The following is a 19,329-nucleotide window of genomic DNA, read 5'->3' as shown; positions in this document are numbered from 1 at the left end:
TGCATTAAAGAAGAACTCTCATTAGAAACCTAAATATTTTAAACTAAATGCAAGTGAGGTTACAACTCATCAAAGTTTGTGGGTTTCATCTAAAGCAGCACTTAAGAGAGAAATTGATAGAATTTAAGGTAAAAGAAGAATTATTGGTATAAAATCAATAATCTAAGATCTCACATTAGGAAACTAAAAACAAAGAGCAAGTTCAGTCCAAAAGAAGAGAAGAAAAGAAATGATAGAAATTAGAATAGATATCAATAAAATTGAAAATCAACAAAACTAAAATTTGGTTCTTTTAATTTGATAGAAATTAGAATAGATATCAATAAAATTGAAAATCAACAAAACTAAAATTTGGTTCTTTTAATAAGATCTTTAGCCAGATTAGAGGGACTAATAAGCATGCAAATCACTAATATCAAGATGGAAAAGAGACATCATGACAGATTCTGTGGACATATGGACATTGTGGTCATCAATTTGGGATAGGGACTTGAGTGGATTGAAGGGTGCCTAAGAATTGGTAAAGCATAATCCAGGGTGTGTCTTTCAGGAGGTTCCAAGAGAATCCTGACAGGTGGGTCTGCTGACTGAATGTGCTTGAGCACCATCCAGTGATGGCCCAGGCAGAGCAGCGGGTGGAGGAAGAGTTCCTATGGCTCTCTCTGCTCTCTTCTGCAGTGGGCAGTTTTCTGTTGCAGCTGTTCTTGAACATCTGACTCCACATTCATCAGCCTTTAAACTCTGGAACATGAACCTGAAGCCCTCCAGAGGTTCTCAGGCCTCCAACTGCATCCTCAGTCTCTCATTCTGAGGCTTCTGACTTCTTGAACTGAATGGATACGATCTTCCCTGGTTCTCCATCTTCTGAACTAAGATGTCCAAACATTACGACCACTGTGACCATGTGAACCAGTCTAAGGAATCTTCTCTTATATAAATACATATTCTGCTGGATTTGTTTTTCTGGAAAACCCTAATACAGAGGTTAAAAGAATAATAAAGACCAATTAATTGCTAGAACAATTAAGAATAACAAAAAAGAGTTTTTAAAATTTTTTCTTCACTTATTTTTCACTAATGTGCTTTCTTTTTTTTTTTTTTTTTTAATAAAGATCAACCTAAAGTCATTTTCTTCTCTCTGAAGAACTATTAGCTTTTGTTACAATGCAGGTCTATTACGAAATATTCCTTCAAATTTTTTTTTTTTTTTTTTTTTTTTGTCTAAGAAAGTCTCTTGTGCACTTTAAAGGTTAATCACAGAATAAGAGAACACTAAGTTGGGGTTTTCTTTTGTTTCTTTTTTTCTCAGCACTATAAACATTTCATTTATTCTCATTGCTTTTAATACTTTCAAAGGGCGTGATACAAATCTTACCATTGCTCCTAAAGTTAGTTGGGTGTTTTTCACTACCATCTTTTTAGATTTTTCTCTTTGGTTTTCTTGTAGTTTGAAAATGATATGCTTAAGTGGATTTCTTCTTCTTCTTCTTCTTTTTTTTTTTTTTTTTTTTTTTTTTTTTTTTTTTTGCCTGTTCTTCTGCTTAGTGTCCTCTGAGCTACCTAGATATACAGTTTGATGTCTGTTGGGGGAATCTCAATGTTATTCTTCTAAATTTTTTTTTCTCACTTTTCTGGTATTCTCATTATGCCTAACTTACACTTTTTCTATTCTCTTACAGTTCTTGGATATTCTATTACTAATTTTTTTCTCTCTGATTTTCAGTTTGTAAGTTTCTGTTAACATATCTTCAGTCTTTTCTGGCCGAGCCTAGTCACCTAGTGAGCTTATCAATTACTTTTTTCTGTTCCACTATTTTTGGTCTCTGGTTTTTCTTCTTGGTTCGTTAGAATTTCCATCACTCTCCTTACTTTGCCTGACTGTTTTGCATGCTATCTATTTTACCCTTTAGATATCTTCTTATAATAAAGGTAATCTGATCATTCAAATATTCCTGCCATATTTGAGTCTCAGTCTAATGCTTTTTGTGTCGCTTCTCTGTTTACTTTTTTCCTATGGCTTAATATCTTATTAAGAGCTGTTCATAATGTAGAGGGTGACATGAGCTGTAGTAAATAGTCCTTTAATAATGTATTAGTAAGTTTGGGGGGGACAAATGAAGCACTGTATACTCCCATGATTAGGTCTCAGTCTTTTGATAAGTCTGTGACCTGGACTTTGAACTTCACCAGTCCTTCAATTTATTTTGTGAATCACTTTTTTTGTGGAAGAGAATGGCTAGATTGGTTGGAATGTATTACTTTTCCTTTCCCCATATGGAATACTAGAGTGGGCTGGAGTTGGGTATTTCTCTTCCCCTAGTTGGATTAGGCTTTGAGAAATAAACAGTGGGTTAGGTTCTGGTGAAATAATTTGTTTTGAAGGCAGTCCCTGTTAAGAAGAGCAGAATTATTTGAAATATTTGAAATGATTATATTCCCCCTTTAGTTCTTTTCAGGAATGACGTTTCTTTTTTCCCACTTAGGGTTAACTTGTTCTATTTCACCTTATCAAAAATAGAGACCCTTCTAAATTCAGTGCTTATCAACACCCAGTATGGGGTGACTTTGGCTGTGTGCTCTGCCTCATCTGACAATAGCAGAACTTCTCCTGAGTGAAGATGACAGATGTGAACAACATAGAATATATTTGTCAGATTGAGCAAATGCATCTTGTGCAATTTTCCTAGAAGAAGCCTCTTTCTATACCCACTGCCTACTTCTCATAAAGAATGAAGTTACTCTCCACATCATATACAACCACAAAAATGGAAAGTTATACTCCACATATGTATAATAGGCCAAAACACACTATACTGTCATGTATATCTAAGAAGAAGAAATAAAAAAATGGAGTTACTAACATTTATTTGTACCCAAATTTCTAATTTCTTACTATATTATTTATAAACGTTCACCCCTGTTCCCATCTTAACCTCCAAGATGTGATATACTCAAATGAGTGTCCTCTCAATTGTTCTCTGACTGATAAATGCTGAAACAGAAATGGTGAGCACAGAGTACTTTGGTTGGCTGAAAAAGTAAGGCCCCTAAAAAGAAATTTCTGCCCTCCCTCTTTTTTTTTTTTTTTTTTCATTTAGTACAGACTGTGGAAAATTACACCAAATGAAAAACACAATAGTATTATCTGGTAGACTCAGAGAAAAATGCATGAACATTTGTTTTCATAAAACAACAAAAAACCCTTTTATCTTTTTTTAAAGTTTACCATTATTAATGAGATTTAAGGAGACATGGTTTCTTGAAAGAGGAAAAGGAATCTCAACAGGAGAAAATGATATGGCTCAGGGAAATGTTTACGAAGGAAAATGATCCCCTCCTAAAGATTCTTTTATGTCTGGCAATTAAAACTCTACCTCATAGAGTAACATGGAATCACTCTCCTGGCAAGCAGAAATTTTTCTCATATTCTACAAATAGATTGATGGTTAGTCCAAGTGTTTGAAGTTTTCAGTTTTCTCTGTCTGCATAAGAATATTAGTGGGAATTTGGGAGAAGTTATTAGGGAGAGCTATCCAGTTGACTTTGAAACATAAATTTCTCTTGTAGTTCTGAACATTATTTTAAGGAAAAAAAAATGTTTTTGTTCAGTGAGGAACATGGATAATAGTCCAAAAGTTGAAGTGTCAGTGATATGTGGCATCTAGCCTCTGTCTTAACACTGTTATTGTCTACTAAAGCCAGATCAGGGCCCTGACTCTGCAGAGTCTAACCACTGGAATAATTAAGAATTAATTTATTTTTCCCTTTTGGGTTAGTAGACAAAGCCATGATGAGGAAGTACTTTGGGCCAGCCACTTTTGGTCTTGTTTATTGCATTTATGAAATAAGAATATGACCCTTGCCATACCTATTGTCAAGAGTGTTTTGAGCACAAACTGAGATACTAATAAGGCTGGGGAGGGGGAGTTAAAAGTGCAGTCTCTTTCTCTGGAACCAAGAGTAATTTGGTGTTAAAATCAATTCTAAGAAGATGATTGGGCTATGATCTCACAGTCCCAGATTAAGAAACTTAATAAATAACCACACATCAAAAATAAATGAGATGTCAGAGAACATTTTCTTTCTCATAAATCTAAGTAATTCAAATATTAAAATGCTGATCACCCAATGAACAAATTACATGCTGAATCAACTGTGTATTCTCATCAATGAAGAAAAATTAAACCCAGATAATACCGTCTCCTTAAAAATTATTCCTCTAGTATTGATTGTATTTTCCAACTGCTTACATAATAAGGGTTAATTTCTAAGCTCAGCTTGATTTTGTTAATTTAGTAATTATAGGACCCATTGTGAGAAGGGAATGAAGCACAAGATTATCAGACCACAGTACACAGCTTGAAAAATCTACCTATTATATAATTTTCTTGGACTGAGAACAACTGCCTGTATCAGTAAAAATGATATCTGAGGTCTCTGGATAAGGTTTGTTTTTCTCACACCTGTGATTTCATAGCTTATTTGGCCAAGTTGGATGAAACTGGCTGTTTTTAATTTCTTATAATTATGTCCATACTTCGATTACAAATTTTAATCTTTAAAGAGGAACTTCAACTATTCTCATTGCCCTCAAATAAAAGTACTAATAATCCACAAATATTCTAAAAAGTATCCTTTTTAAAGTTTTTTTCCCCCCTGAACTTTACAGTATTATTTATGTATTCATTATTTATTGAATAATCAAGATAAAAGGTTAGGCAAGGATATAACAAATATTTCCAATTTAAAAGTAAAAATAAGACATGTTTTTATTTTGTGTGTGTATGCATGTGTGTGTGGATTTTTTGGTCAAAGAGATATAATTTACTGACAAAATTATGACTGAGATTTTGAGTGCAAATCATTTTTTAGTCCTTTGTACATATGTAATATCATGTTGAAATTTAACACGAATGTAATATTTAACTAAATAACTACATTGCTCTTTATTTTTTCCCCCTCCTAATTTTCTCCTTTAGAATCTGGTCATATCATACATCTTATAGTGTTCACTCAAATGGGATTCTTCAATATTTCTGGTTTATTTTGATTCACTTTTTAAATTGAGACTTTATATTTTTTCTATAGAAAATTATGTTTTAGGTCTTGGACTTTTTTCCCCTATAAATCAGATTTTTTAAAGCATTTTTCTTTTCCTTTTCTTTTTTTGGGGGTGGGGGGAAAGTGTTCCTTCTTAGCCCTGGTACAAAACCAGAAAAGGGGTATAATGTTAAAGTGTAAGATTATGAAGCCTCGGTTTAGAGTATATAGAAAGGATAATTATTAATCAGGAGGAAGGATAATATTCCCCCTTTTATTTTCATAGAGAAGTCTATTGACTTGTATTTTTAAGACTACAGAATAAGCACTACGTTTCCAAAATGGGAAGTGATGAGATCAGGATTAAAATCTCATTTATCAAAATAGCCCAGAAGCTGGGCTTTCAATTACATTGGTATGCTACCTCTCATTTGGGAGAGCAAGGTGGAATGAATACTACTGATTTTTTTTTTTTAATGAAGTATGATGCATTTGCTTCTTTCTCTGGTCCCATATGTGTTAGGTTTTCAGAGTAGCCAATTCCTTCTTGGTTATAAAATAAATTTTCTTTCTTTCTTTCTTTCTTTCTTTCTTTCTTTCTTTCTTTCTTTCTTTCCCCTCCCTTCCTCCCTCCCTTCTCCATCCCTCTTTCCCTCTCTTCTTCCTTCCTTCCTTCCTTCCTTCCTTCCTTCCTTCCTTCCTTCCTTCCTTCCTTCCTTCTCTCTCTCTCTCTCTCTCTCTCTCTCTCTCTCTCTCTCTCTCTCTCTCTCTCTCTCTCTCTCTCTCTCTCTCTCCCCCTCCCTTCCTTCCTTCCTTCCTTCTTTCCACCTGGGGATTGAACCCAGGGGTGCTTAACTACTAAGTTACATTCCCAGTCCTTTTTATTTTTTATTTTGATTCAAGTTCTCACTAAGTTGCTTACAGTCTCCCTAAATTGCTGAGGCCTGCTTTGAACTTTGGATCCTCCTGATTCACCTCCTGAGCCACTGGGATTACAGGTAAGTGCCACCATGCTCAGCAAGATAAATATTTTCTAGATTCTCTCTCAGTCTTTCTTACTAGAAACAATCATCCATAGACAGGAAACAAGCATGAAGATAAAAGCAACAGGGATAACCATGCAACAAAATCCCAACACTATAATTCAGAACTTCGGAGACCACTATCAGGACAAAAGCCATTTGCCAACAAAGAAGATGATTGGAGTCTACCTTTTTGCCAGAATCCATACAATTATTATAATGACAACTACCTCAATGAGAAGGAAGATAAGTATCAAGTACTGAGTGTGAAAGTAGAAGACATAAACTCAGCAAGTTTTCTGATCTGTGTTTTGTATTACATGGAAGCCACTAGGGAAATTACAGCTGTAATCCTATCAAAATCTGAGTTTGCAATATGGGGACATTATAACAATGACAATGTATATTCTCCACAGGACTAACCGTATTCAACTTGAGGAGGAAATAGAAACATTTTGAAAATTTGAAACAATACAAATATATAGAGAATCCAATCTTGTCCTTTTAATATTTGGAAAAGTATTATTTATTTGATAATACCATTACACACTTTGCAAAGGAAATTAAATGAAGCTTCTAATCTCTACGCCCCCAACACAGCGGTGACAGATACAATATGAAAGGGCATGAAGGCATAAATTTTTCTTGGAAAAAATATCAACAAAATTAACATGGAATATCAGAAAAAAAAAAAATCCTGGTTCTTCTGTTGCAACATATCCTTGTCAAAATCTATGCACTGGCTCCTCTTCCTAGGAGAAAAGAGCTGACACCACCTTGCTTTCAGCAGAATGAATGCCTCTCTTGGTTTGCAACTACTCCTCTTGCCAATCTGCAAATAGTTCCTCTAATGTTTGTGTCCAAATTAGAATGGCCTTTATTCTTTTTTACTGTGATCTTATCGTGCTAAGGGATATGCAGCATATGTCCTTCATGAAAAAATACTTCACCTAAACAAAACCAGAATTTATTAACAGCCCAGCAATTTAATTTCACTTCCTTTTCTTATACCAAAAGAGAGAGTTATAAAATTTAAAAGTTCTTTTACTGAATAAGTTTTCCTTCTAGTCACTGTTTATTTTGCACATAACCCGGAAAAGATTGTTGGCTGCAATTCTTGCGGTGTTACTAAAATATTTCTTTAACGTCCCCAGTTAATACAGTGTATATGAATAATGACTAAGACAGAAGCTTAACTTTCATATTGTGCTTCATCACGTGGTATGCAGGGATTCGAAATCTGGCAGGTTTTAGTAAACATTGCATCTACTTCAAAAGTGTAGGAGTTTGGGTTCTCCTATCATCATAGACAGAATTTATCCACTACTCCACATTTAATTAAATTTCCTAATTCAAATTCATGTTTGTTCCAAACCATAGAATTCCAGTTATAACTCACATATTTTGGTAAGAAAATAGAACACGTGCACTGCAAGAATATTTTCCATCAATTGTTTTTGTCAACAGGAAAACATGCAATGAAATAGTACTTAAGTACTCACTTATCTGAATTTGAAAATCAAATTCATTCCCATGAATCCCTTAGAAACTAAAGTTCTAAGTAATTTTTCATGTTCTGTCTCAGTCCACACCTAGAAAAAGTTCCAAAAATCTGAAGTGAAAGAATAATTTATAAAATCATGTTAGAGACTTCTTATCACATGAAAAAGTCTTAATTCAGCTGAGTGTAAATTTTACAATAATTTTCTATCGCAAGCTCTTAAATTTTATATCTTTAAGTTGATAAAAATTAAGATGTTTCTGAGAACCTAAAGCAAAAATAGCTATATCCTAAATAACTCAAAGAATTATCTTTGGATACAAAGACTTGTTTCTTAGGATAATTCTAAGTAAATATTCAATATTTGTGCCTTACTTTTAATCCACAAATGTATATCTTTTTTACCTGATGCTGCTTACATGCTTTACTGACTTAGAGTTTAATATGTCCATTTTGTTCATGGGGCAGAGGGGACGGGTGAACAAAAAGAATATTTTAGCTACTTCAGGTCTCATAAATTTTGTGTAGGTAAAATAGATTTCTGCTCAGCAGTGCTATACCTCATTCATTTAAAAAATCTGTTAATTCTACAGATGCTAGAAAATGGCTAAATTATGGAACTTTGGAGGAAATGCCCTGTATGGAGCATTTCTTTTGATAAGGTGATACAACCAGGCAATAAACTAGCATATAAATTAATTACATATCTTTAGGAATTCTCTGAGGCAATCTAGAGATTTCTAAGGAAAATAATAAAGGGAAACAGTGGAGGATCAACTTTAGTGATCAGAAATTGCCACTCTGTGTGAGGCAACTGAAGCTATGCACTAGAAGATATAATGTTATCCATAGAAAGCGGTGGGATGAGAATGTTTTAAATTAAGAAAGCTGTATACTCAGATTTGAGATGAAAAAGAATTCAAAGAATTAAGGGGAAAAAATGGAGAAGCACCATGAGCTAAAGATTAAGGGATAAATTAATTTGTTATTAGTTAAACATATATATCCAAAGGAGTTAAAATCAGCATACTACTGTGACACACCAATGTTTATCATAGTACAATTCACAATAGCTAAACTATGGAACCAACCTAGATGCCCATCAACAGATGAATGGATAAAGAAATTGTGGAAAATACATACACAATTAAATATTACTCAGTTGTAAAGAAGAATGACTTTATGACATTTGCCAGTAAATAGATGAGTCTGAAGAGTATCATGCCAAGTGAAATAAACCAAGCCACAAAAACCAAAGATTGAATGTTTTTGCTAATATGCAGAAGCTAAACCCCAATAAAGGGGGAGGGGAAGTTTAGTAGATTAGACAAAGGGGAATGAAAGGAAGGGAGGAGGGATAGGAATAAGAAAGAATAAATCTAACATAATCTTCCAACGTACATATATGAAAATACCTAAGTGAATCCCACCATCGTGTCTACCCACAAAAATGGGACCCTAATTGGAATAAGATAATCCCATGTTTGTATAATTTTATCAAAATGAATTTTACTATCATGTATAACTAAGAAGAACCAATTTTAAAAAAAGGGGGGAAAAAGCAAAACAGAGGACACGAATTACTAATGTCAGCAATAAAAGAAGAGACATCACTAAGGAGCTCATTGACATTAAAATATAATGAAGGAAGACTATGAAGAAGTCTATGCTCATACATGTACTAAAGATGGAATCAACAATTTAAAATCTTCCCAAGTAAAATTATCAGGCCCAGATGGATTCACTGGTGAATTTTATCCAACATTAACATTGTAGCAATTCAGATAATAAAAGCAACAAAATATTAGCAAGCTTAATTGAACAATGTGTAAAAATAATTAGGTACCACCATCAATTCTGACTTGTCCCAGCTATGACGCTAGTTGAACATTTCAGGAATAATTAAGATAATCCATCACAGAAATAACTAAAAAAATCATGTGATCATATCTATAGATGCACAAAAAGCATTTGACACATTTCAACAAACATTCATGATTAAAACTCTGGACAACCTAGGAACATGGGGAATTTCTCAACTTGATGAAGAATAAAAAAAACTCCACAGCAAACACCATGTTTAACATCAAAATCAAATTCTTTCCCCTTAAGGTCAGCAAGAAGACAAGGATATTCCCTCTTACCACTCCCTTGTAACACTGTACTAATGCACTAACAGCAATTATTGCTGTTAATAAAGAAGATTAATAGATTAGATCAATAGATGAAGAGATAGTACTGTTTTATTCACAAATAGCATGATTATTTATGTAGAAAATATGAAAGCACTAACAACAAAGAAAATGTCTTGGAATGAATAAGCAATTATAGCAAGATTGTAAGATATATGGTTAATATACAAAAATCAAATGCTTCCTTATATACCCACAATGAACAATTAAATTTAAAATTATAAATATATATCATCTACATTAGCACTCCAAAATGAAACGCTTAGGCATAAATATAGCAAAACATATATAAAATGTACATGAGGAAAACTACAAGAAGGATAAATGAAACCAAAGAACTAAGTAAAGGGAGACATTTCTCATGTTCATGGATAGGAAGACTCAGTGTTGTCCTTAGTTCAAATCCTCCCAACACAACCTAGCAGTTCTGTGCAATCTAAATCAAAATCCCAGGAAGTTATTTTGTGAATATGGACAAAGTTAGTCTCAAGTTTATGTAGAGAGGTGAAAAACCCAGAAGAGCTAGCACAGTGTTAAAGAAGAACAAAGTTGTCGAACCCAACTTCGACACTTGCTATAAAGCTACAGTAATCACTACAGTGAAAACAAACAGACCAAAAACTGACTAACATAAATAGAGCCAACTGATCTTTGAAAAAAGAGTTAAGGAAACATAATGGAGCAAATAGAGTCTTTTCCACAAATGGTGCTAGAAAAATAGACATACATCTGCAAAAAATAATCAAGGCACAGACTATAAAACCTTCACAGAAACTGAGTCAAAATGAATCGTAAACACAAATGTAAAATAAAAAATTAAAAAAAACCTCTTTTTAAGATAATATAGGAGAAAACTGGGTCACTTTAAATACAATCCCAAAAGTGCAATCCATGGGAAATACAGTTAAACTTATTTAAAGTTTCAAATTTCTGTTCTGTGAATGAAAATGTCAAGAATTGAGAAAAGAAGCTACACACTGAGAGAAGATATTTTAAAATACATATCTTATAAATTATTGTTGACACTCAAAATGTGAAAACAACCTGATTAAAAAATTGGGCCAAGCATACATAACTTGAAAGAAGATATATAGATGGGAAAAAAGTTGAGTGAAATAAAAAATGCTTCACAACCTATGTCATCAAAGAAATGAAAATTAAAGCAACAATGAGACACCTAGACGTACCTATTACAGTAGCCACAATCAAGAAAAAAAATCCAGCATCAAATGTTGGTGAGAATGTGAAGCAAGAACTCTCATTTATGATTGGTGGAAATCCAAAATGATATAGTCACATTGGAAAAGAGTTGATTGATTTCTTACAAAACATAGTCTGATCATATGATCCAGAAATTATATGCTTCAGTATTTACCCAAAGAAGTCGAAAACTTAGGTGCACATAATAATCTGTGTACATATGTTTATAATAGTTTTATTCATAATTATGAAATCTTGGAACAACTAAGGTGCTCTTCAGTAAGTGAATGGACAAATAAACTGCAGTATACCAGACAATGGGATATTACTCAACACCAAATATAAACTAAATATGATATCATGTCATGAAAAGACATGGGGAAACATTAAACACATATTACTAAGTAAAAGAAGTCAATCTGAAAAGGACACAATGTACAATTCCAACTAGATGACATTCTAGAAAATGTGGAACCATGGAGACAGTGAAAAAATCAGTGGTTGCCAGGAGTAAAGGAGAAAGGAGAGATGAATAGGTGAATCACTGAGAATTTTTAAGGCAGTAAAATTATTCTGCATATTAATGATAACAGTGGGTGGTCCAATTGGGATCCAGGTGCTTGGCTTCCTGATCAAAGAATTGAGCAAGACCCACAGAAGTAACAGGCAGAGCATAGACTTATTGCAAATGAAAGTATACTCTGCAAAATAGAGCTGAGAGCAACTCAAGGCCTTGATGTCCTGGCCAGTCCTGTCTTGTATGCTGAGCTGTGCCATGTTCCCCTCCACATGGACCTGATTGAAGATCTTGTCCTTTCTGTCCCCATTGGTTACTTTATTTTCACCTAATTAGAACACAGAACTGGTGGTAGAAATTGCTATGGTGATAAGCCCTTCCTGGCTTGAATTGTCATGGTAGTGGGACTTATTGTAAACAGGGACCTGGTGATTTATCTTCCCCATTTTGTACTCAGCCAGAACTTTCCTTGTACCCTGCCTCTGCCATCTTGAAGTCCCTAAACTCCTATCCCATGACAATAACAATGGGTACATGTAATTTGTCAAAATTAATAGAATGCACAACACCAAGAATGAACTTGAATAAAACAATGGGCAGTGAGGACAGTGTTGGGGCCCATGACTGCACCTGGGCAACCAGGTTCTGCAGTCCCTGGCCCAGAGGTCTTTCAATGTCTATCAAAACCATGGCTGCCAGGAGACCCTGGCTTCGATCCCAGTACTGCAAAGCAAAGCAAGATGTGGCAGCCCGACAGGTGCTGTGCCTGAGGTACAGGTGAGACCTCCAGCCTTGCTCTGACGAACGTGTTGTCACCATGGCAGGAGGGACGGGGGGAACCCGAGTGAGCCCTCTTCTTGAGGAGCCCGCCCCCCGGGATGGTTGTGGCGGGGCAAACAGCTCTCCTCGCCGCCCACCCGGCTTTCATTTCCCAACCCTGTTCCAGAAATTTATAAAGCTCAAGATATAGGATACCATAGAGGACACAATGGAAGAAGTAATTGGTAAATTGGGAATGATAAATTCACCAGGAAACAAGCACAGAAAAAGAAAGAGAATGCAAGCATATGTACATACATATTAAAGAGATGTTTATCAATGTACTAGAACACTCTGAAATATATATAAATAGAAATTACAAAAAAAGAAAGTGATAATAATGAGGAGAAGCAATATTTAAAAAGGTAATATCCCAATCCCAGGGACTCAGGTTTTCAAATCAACATGTAGCACCTGAATCTAAGCATTATTAGACATCAAATAATAGCTAAGAGGTGAAAATTCTAAAAAATATAGACTAAAACCATAGGGATTAGAAAAAATAACAACTTAAAGAAATAAAGCCTATGGAGGAATAAAAAGATTTCAAAGCTATGCATTATTAAAAATGGTGGAGTAAGAATCTCCAAAAAAAGTTGCTACTCTATAAAAGCATTGAAAAACCTGGAGGAAATCATCAAAAACAACTTTTTCGTAAGTCTATAAATTAACCAAATGCTGCTAGCATCCTAGAGAGCATTTACTCAAGAAATATAGGTGAATCTCAACAAGAACAGCAAGGTTTGCAATGTTTTAACTAACCCTAGTCCTGTTCCTTCTCCACAGTTCAGCTGTAACCTTGAAAATGATATTCCACATTCCTAGTAATTGAGGGAGTAGAACAGAGCTAGAGCCGTTTCAAAGCTCTTCTCCTAAAAGATTGATTATATGACCTTTCTGGTGTTTTCTTACATGACCCCAATCAAAACTCTTGTCTTTGGCCTCATTTAAATGTATGCAATGCTAAAGCCTCTCCCTAGAAGGAATTTGTTAAATATTTTGACAACGAGGCTGCTTGAGGGAATAGATAATGGTTGGCAAAAGCTGTAAGACAATCGAAAAGCCTTAAAGGAAAAGCTTAGGTATGAAATGTCCTTAAAATCTTGAACAGTCTCTGACGTAATCCTGGGAAACTAAAAGGTCCTGTGTATGTGTAAACATATATAATGATCAGTGGGAACGTGAGCTGAGAGGGCCTAAGCTCTCACCTCTAACTGACTTTGAGTCTCTGAGCAAAGGAAGTGATAGCTAAAGTAGAGATGTAAACTGCCTGCCCCAGTGTCCATATGTTCCCGCATGCACACAGGGCTCCTTTACAAAGACTGTGAACTTTATTGCCACAGGCTACTAAGGAAATCTCTGTTTAATCATTAGCTGGTCACTAAGCTAACTGAATAAAGATTATAGTGGCCACATGCGAAAGACAAAGACTTTATAGAATGAATTCAGAAAAGTCACTAAACAAACCAATACAACCAACGGTTAAACAAGTAGCCACAATCAATCCTGGAGAAGGAGATGAATCTGATTTCCAGTATTGCAACACTATAAAATTAAATGATAAAATTATTTTTATCAAGAAAATATAAGAAATGCAAAAGTACAAGGAAATATGACAACTCAATGGGGGAAAAAAAGAAATAGAAATCGTACCTGATGAGGTCCAGATTTTTATGCACTAGACAAAGACTTTAAGAAAGGAAGTCTAATTATAATTTAGAATATATTCTAAAGACCAGAGAGAACTATTTCTAAAATTCTAAAAAACAGTATGAGAATGGCATGTCACTAAATAGAGGATCAATAGAGGCATGAAAATTATTTAAAGTAATACAACAGACCTGAAACAAGGGACCTGAAAATATTCCAATATCCTGAAGCACAGCTAATGTAGACATATAATTGAGAAATGAGCATTTGTTTTTGTAATGATTGGTATTTGGGAGTTCTTTGTTATGCAGCATTATTGTAACAAAGTGAATAAAAAAATACTGTCATTCAAACCCAGCCCCCTGATTTTTAAATTTTTTCCATCATGGGAATACAGTAGTTGATTAAATAATTTGAAATCAAGGGTGTATATATTTAACAAAGATATGGGGCTACATGACAAAAGAATAATCTGAAAGATGGTGAAGTGTTTACTTCTGGAAAAAGAAAAAAATGGTGCAAGAGGATCGAGTTTGGGTAAATGCTTTTAGAAACAATATTAGTAAAACTAGCTAGACCCGTGGCACATGCCTGTAATCCCACTGACTTGGGAGGCTGAGGCAGGAGGATCTCGAGTTCAAAGCCAGCCTCAGCAAGAGTGAGGCACAAAGCAACTCTAAATAAACTAACTAAAATACAAAATAGGGCTGGAGATGTGACTCAGTGGTCTAGTGCTCCCCTCCAAAAAAGACTCCCAAACTGTTGAAACAATAGTAGTAAAACTACAAGAACATTTACTAGTAGGATACTAGTAATAAAAAGTACTTGTAAAAATATTTATCATACTATTGTAAATGTATAGCTGACAAAATAATACCTTAAAAAATAAAATAGTAAAACACACACACATAATAGTAGTAATTACTACAACTAAAAGATAGAGCAAGTTATTATCTGAGAATATGCCAGAATTCAGTTTACAAGTGTTCTGAGTGAGTCCTAATATTGATCCTTCAGGTATTTCGTCTATTTTCTAAATTACTATCTCCTTCAAATGCTCCTTTTGGTCTCTTTAAATTCTGTTGGACCACCTAATTTTCACTTCTCATCTTTTAACACCTTTCAGCTCAAACCAGATTATAGAAAGAAAAGCAGAGCAGATTTATTTTAAGAAAGAGTTGAGAAGATATGATAGTAAATAGTTCTCCTAAATATCAATTACACCTAACCTTGGCTGTTATTACAGTGCTATCTAGTTAGGAAACAGAGCTATCAGAGTATTTTTAATAACTTAGGAGAAATAGGAAGCTCAAGCCTTTGGCTAACCTTTAAGTCCTATTGTCCATTTATATTACTGACATTTTCGTAATCCTTAATCCTCAGAGATGGATGCTCAGTACAATTGAAGAACCATGTCATGATTAAATACAGCTGTATCACTACCCAGAGTGCAGGTTTAACAGCAATCTTCTTGTCAGCACTCAAAGATATTTTAAAACCTCAACACAAAAGCTTACAAATTAATTATTTGTAATGTCCTAAATCCTTTTATTGAATCCCTAATGCTCCCACACTTATTTAACCCTCACTTCCTAATAAGCATTTAAAACAAGATTCCTAGAAAAATGTCATTACATAGATGAATTCAAAGCTTTCTTTTCTTAGCTGAATTCCACAGCCTCTTCTTTACAATCCTTTTCTATTCCATGACTTCTCTTAACCTTTCCTATTAGGCCCCTTTCCCCTAAGATCCTTTGAAATGGAAAGTTCCCGAGAACACAGAGGAAGTGAGGCACTGGCCCTTCCCTGACCTCTTATGGGGAAGCTAAAATGTACCCAGGGCTCTTCTCTTCCCTTGGAACGGAATTCTGCCTGTAATCTTAATTGCAGAATTTTTCTGAGATGTCAGGCTTTGGAGAATGAAGAAAAAAAGTTTCTGAGATTAAGTAGTGGGCAGGGAAGGACAGGGAGAATTGATGGATAGATGCTAAGCTAAAGATAGGGGCAAGAAGTTCTGGTGTGCTATTGCATGGTTGGATGACTACAGATAATGATAATGTAGGTATATTTCAAAAAGCTACAACAAATCATTTTGAATGTTTCCCCAAAGAGAAAGAGAGATTTGGGCATATATGTTTGCCCTGATTTAAACATGATGTGGTGTATACACACATTGAAACAACACATGGTACCCCATAATTGTATATAATTTTTTATATTTTTATGTAAGTTTTATAAAATAAATTAAATTTAAAATTTAAAAAATAAAAGCAAGTATTTTATAAAAATTGTTTAAACTAAAAAATAAAAAGGGTCACAAGGGAAAAACAGCTTTCTAAAAGCTGAAGAAAATAGTATGACCCTGTTTTAAAGGAAATCTTTTAGTTTTGGGCTTCTGCCAGATTTCTTCCTTCAGTAACATATTTCAATTCAGGATAGAAGACAGTGTTTTGTAGAACCCAGTGACCTAGTAATCAATGTTGACTTGAACATTTCATAAATTTAGAGTAAATCAATGTTCCCGTTTTAGGTGTTCCTCATGAAAGCTGCTTTTGAAAACAATTGGAACTGTTGAGTTTCTGGAGACTGTATAGATTTTCTGAGGCATGATGATGAATTAGCTATAAAAACATAAGGATTTACAGATTCTATTTCCTATTAAATGCACAACAGTTTAAAGGGAAAAGAGAATTGGGCTGTACAATATGTATTTCAAATTTTGCTGAATCTAAATATTTGAAAACTGGTTTAAGGTGTTAGCCAAACCAAAACTGCAGTTAAATTCACCCAATTCTGATTTATACCATGTATTTAAGCCCTCTTCTTATTGGGTTGCTTCCCAGAGTATGTATTATCTGCTGATTGCTTTAAAATGTAGACCAAGTTCAGCAAACAGTATCCACAAAAAGGAATCATTTTGTTCTCCTGCATCTAATGGTAATGTAACCCATTTGCAACTTGTAATTTATATTCTATATCATTAGGCTTGTTTTTGGTGGAGGTCAAAAACAAATGCCTTTTAAGTACATCAAATTAATTATGAACTATTGTTTTGTATTACAATCAAAACACTATTTGTTGCATCTGGAAGAGATTTAACGTTATTCTCACTGTCATCTGTCTTAAAGTCTTTCTAATTTCACTGATATTATAACTAATGGAATAATACTTTAAGAAATACACAGATATTTTGGGTTATTATATGCCAGACAAATGCAGATTCTTATGATTTATTTAATTTCATATTTAATAAATATAATGACAGCAGAAAGCCTACATATTCTCTTCATTCTGACTTCATTATGTATAGCAGATATGAAAGATTTATAACTAAATATTTGATGTATCATTATGGTCTGTGTTCTCAAATAGGTTTTTTATCTTTAGAAGATGAACTATAGTATATTGTACTTGGTTTGGTTTAAATAACCACCTCCAAAGTTCAGATAAGTATCTGAACTTTATCCGAACCATCCAAACTTCCTTTAGTATGTGATTCAAGTCTGAAAAATCTCATGAAAACAGATGCTCTTGTAGCTTTTTCTTACTTCCTGCTTCCATTGTGGGAACCAGGTTTCCACCAAAAAACAAAACAAAACAAAACAAAACAAAACAAAACAAAAAACTTACATGCATAAGAATCTGCATGCATGATGCCTGGCATTTTTTTTTTTTTTTTTTTTTAGCCATTCAAATTAAAATGTGGTCATGTTTGATAGTTAAAATTTTAGTTCTTATCTGAAAAAATTTATCCTCCTATTTGAAGAAAGCTACATATCTCCATGATGTCCTGATAATATTGACCATTATTTTCTTCTTGAAACTCTTTTTCTCCTTGATCATTGTATGGCATCAGTTTCTCTTGATGCTCCATCTAGAGATGTACCATCTCTTGTTGCTCCATTTCTGGTCCCACCTTCCCAGTTTCTGCTTTGACCTTTGATTACTTTGAATAGCCCTTTTCTATTTGGCATTTCTAGGCTTTTCATTCACACAGTAAATATACACTGAGCACTGCTATGTGCACAAAATTTAAAGCAATAAGTAAAGCAGGACAAAACAAAATCCTCCTCTCGTGGAGCACAACTTCTACAGGCAGTAAATAGATAAATAAAACAAGTAATACAGATATATAATGTGTCACATGGCTCAAGTACTATGGGAAAAGTTAAAGCAAAAGGATAAGGGAAAGCTCAGGGAGTGGGCGTAAATCAGGTCACCTGTGAAATTCGTGCTGTGAAGATAACACTTCCACCAAGACCTGACAGAGGTGAGGATATGATCCTGAGCTGGAAGAAGTGTACTCCAAGCAACAGAACATCTGGAAAGGCTTGGGCACTGATGTATGCCCTGTGCCCTGTGCCCCTTGACTTACTTTTCTATCCCAATGGACTAAGTTATCAACAAACACACTTATTGCTCTTAAATCCATACCTCTACTTTGAGAGATACATAACTTCTTGCCTAACATTTTTATCTGAATATCTTATGTGTTTCAAACTCAGTATTTCAAACTCAGTATAACCCCAAACTAAAGTGTTTCTTTCTTTCTTTGCTTTTTGTTTTTAAACATGTATTTCTTTCTGTGATTCTCTTTTTAGTTATGACACAAAAACCACCATACACTTCCAAGCCAGAAACCTCGGAATTCTCCTTTTGCCTTTCTCTATACATCTAATCTGCTTTTCCATTTAGCACTAATTATTGAGAAACTAGTTTGTTCCAGTCTTAGTGCTGCATGCCATGGTTGAAAGACTGATCTATCCCACTGATGAGGCACTGAATGTTTTGTTGCTTTATATTCATTTATGTTGCCACCGCTACAGCCTAAGAAACTTGTTAAAGTTGTAATAACGCTCTCCCAACTAGTATCCTATCTTCATGTATTCCCCCTACCATCCCTGGGGTCTTTGCGTTCAGAGTTTGCTTTCTAAAACATTACAATTATATATAATCAAAAATAATAGAGCCAAAAAAGTTCTTGGCTTTTTACATTTGGAAAAAAATTCCATTTTAACTTTTAAATGAAATGCAAATCTTTTCCAAGGAAAGCAGTAAAATACAATAGATGCTTCTATAGATGAGACAAAAAGGAACCTAATTAGGTGTGTGATCATGGACAAATAACCTCACTTGTCCTGTGTATATATTCTCCTCTTCAAAGTAAATGGATTTTACTAAGTTATATCTGCATATCTTCTACCCCTTATTTTCAATAGAGGATAATAAAGGAGAATCTTATCAAAGGAAGAGATAAGCATTCTGTGTTACTAGATAAAAATGGATATCCTAAATCCAGAGATAATAATGAATTCTGTCAATTTTAACCTTTAAATAAAGGGGTTTATGATCTGAAGTTCAGAAGAGTCTCATTTGTAGAAATAAAAA

At 34.2% G+C, this 19,329-nt stretch overlaps 1 long non-coding RNA gene across 1 annotated transcript in view; it reads right to left on the bottom strand.

Annotated features, from left to right (window-relative positions):
- Positions 1–334: 334 nt before the first annotated feature.
- LOC306641813 overlaps positions 335–19,329 on the bottom strand; it is a 141,318-nt gene continuing 122,323 nt past the window's right edge. The window contains exon 3 of the long non-coding RNA XR_013758289.1: positions 335–973. This is a non-coding gene — a long non-coding RNA (uncharacterized lncRNA). The remainder of the gene's footprint in view (positions 974–19,329) is intronic.

This window comes from Sciurus vulgaris (assembly GCF_902686455.1).
Source record: "Sciurus vulgaris genome assembly, chromosome: 12".
In the NCBI taxonomy this organism is placed as follows: Eukaryota; Metazoa; Chordata; class Mammalia; order Rodentia; family Sciuridae; genus Sciurus; species Sciurus vulgaris.
This window is presented reverse-complemented; position numbering and strand designations above follow the sequence as displayed.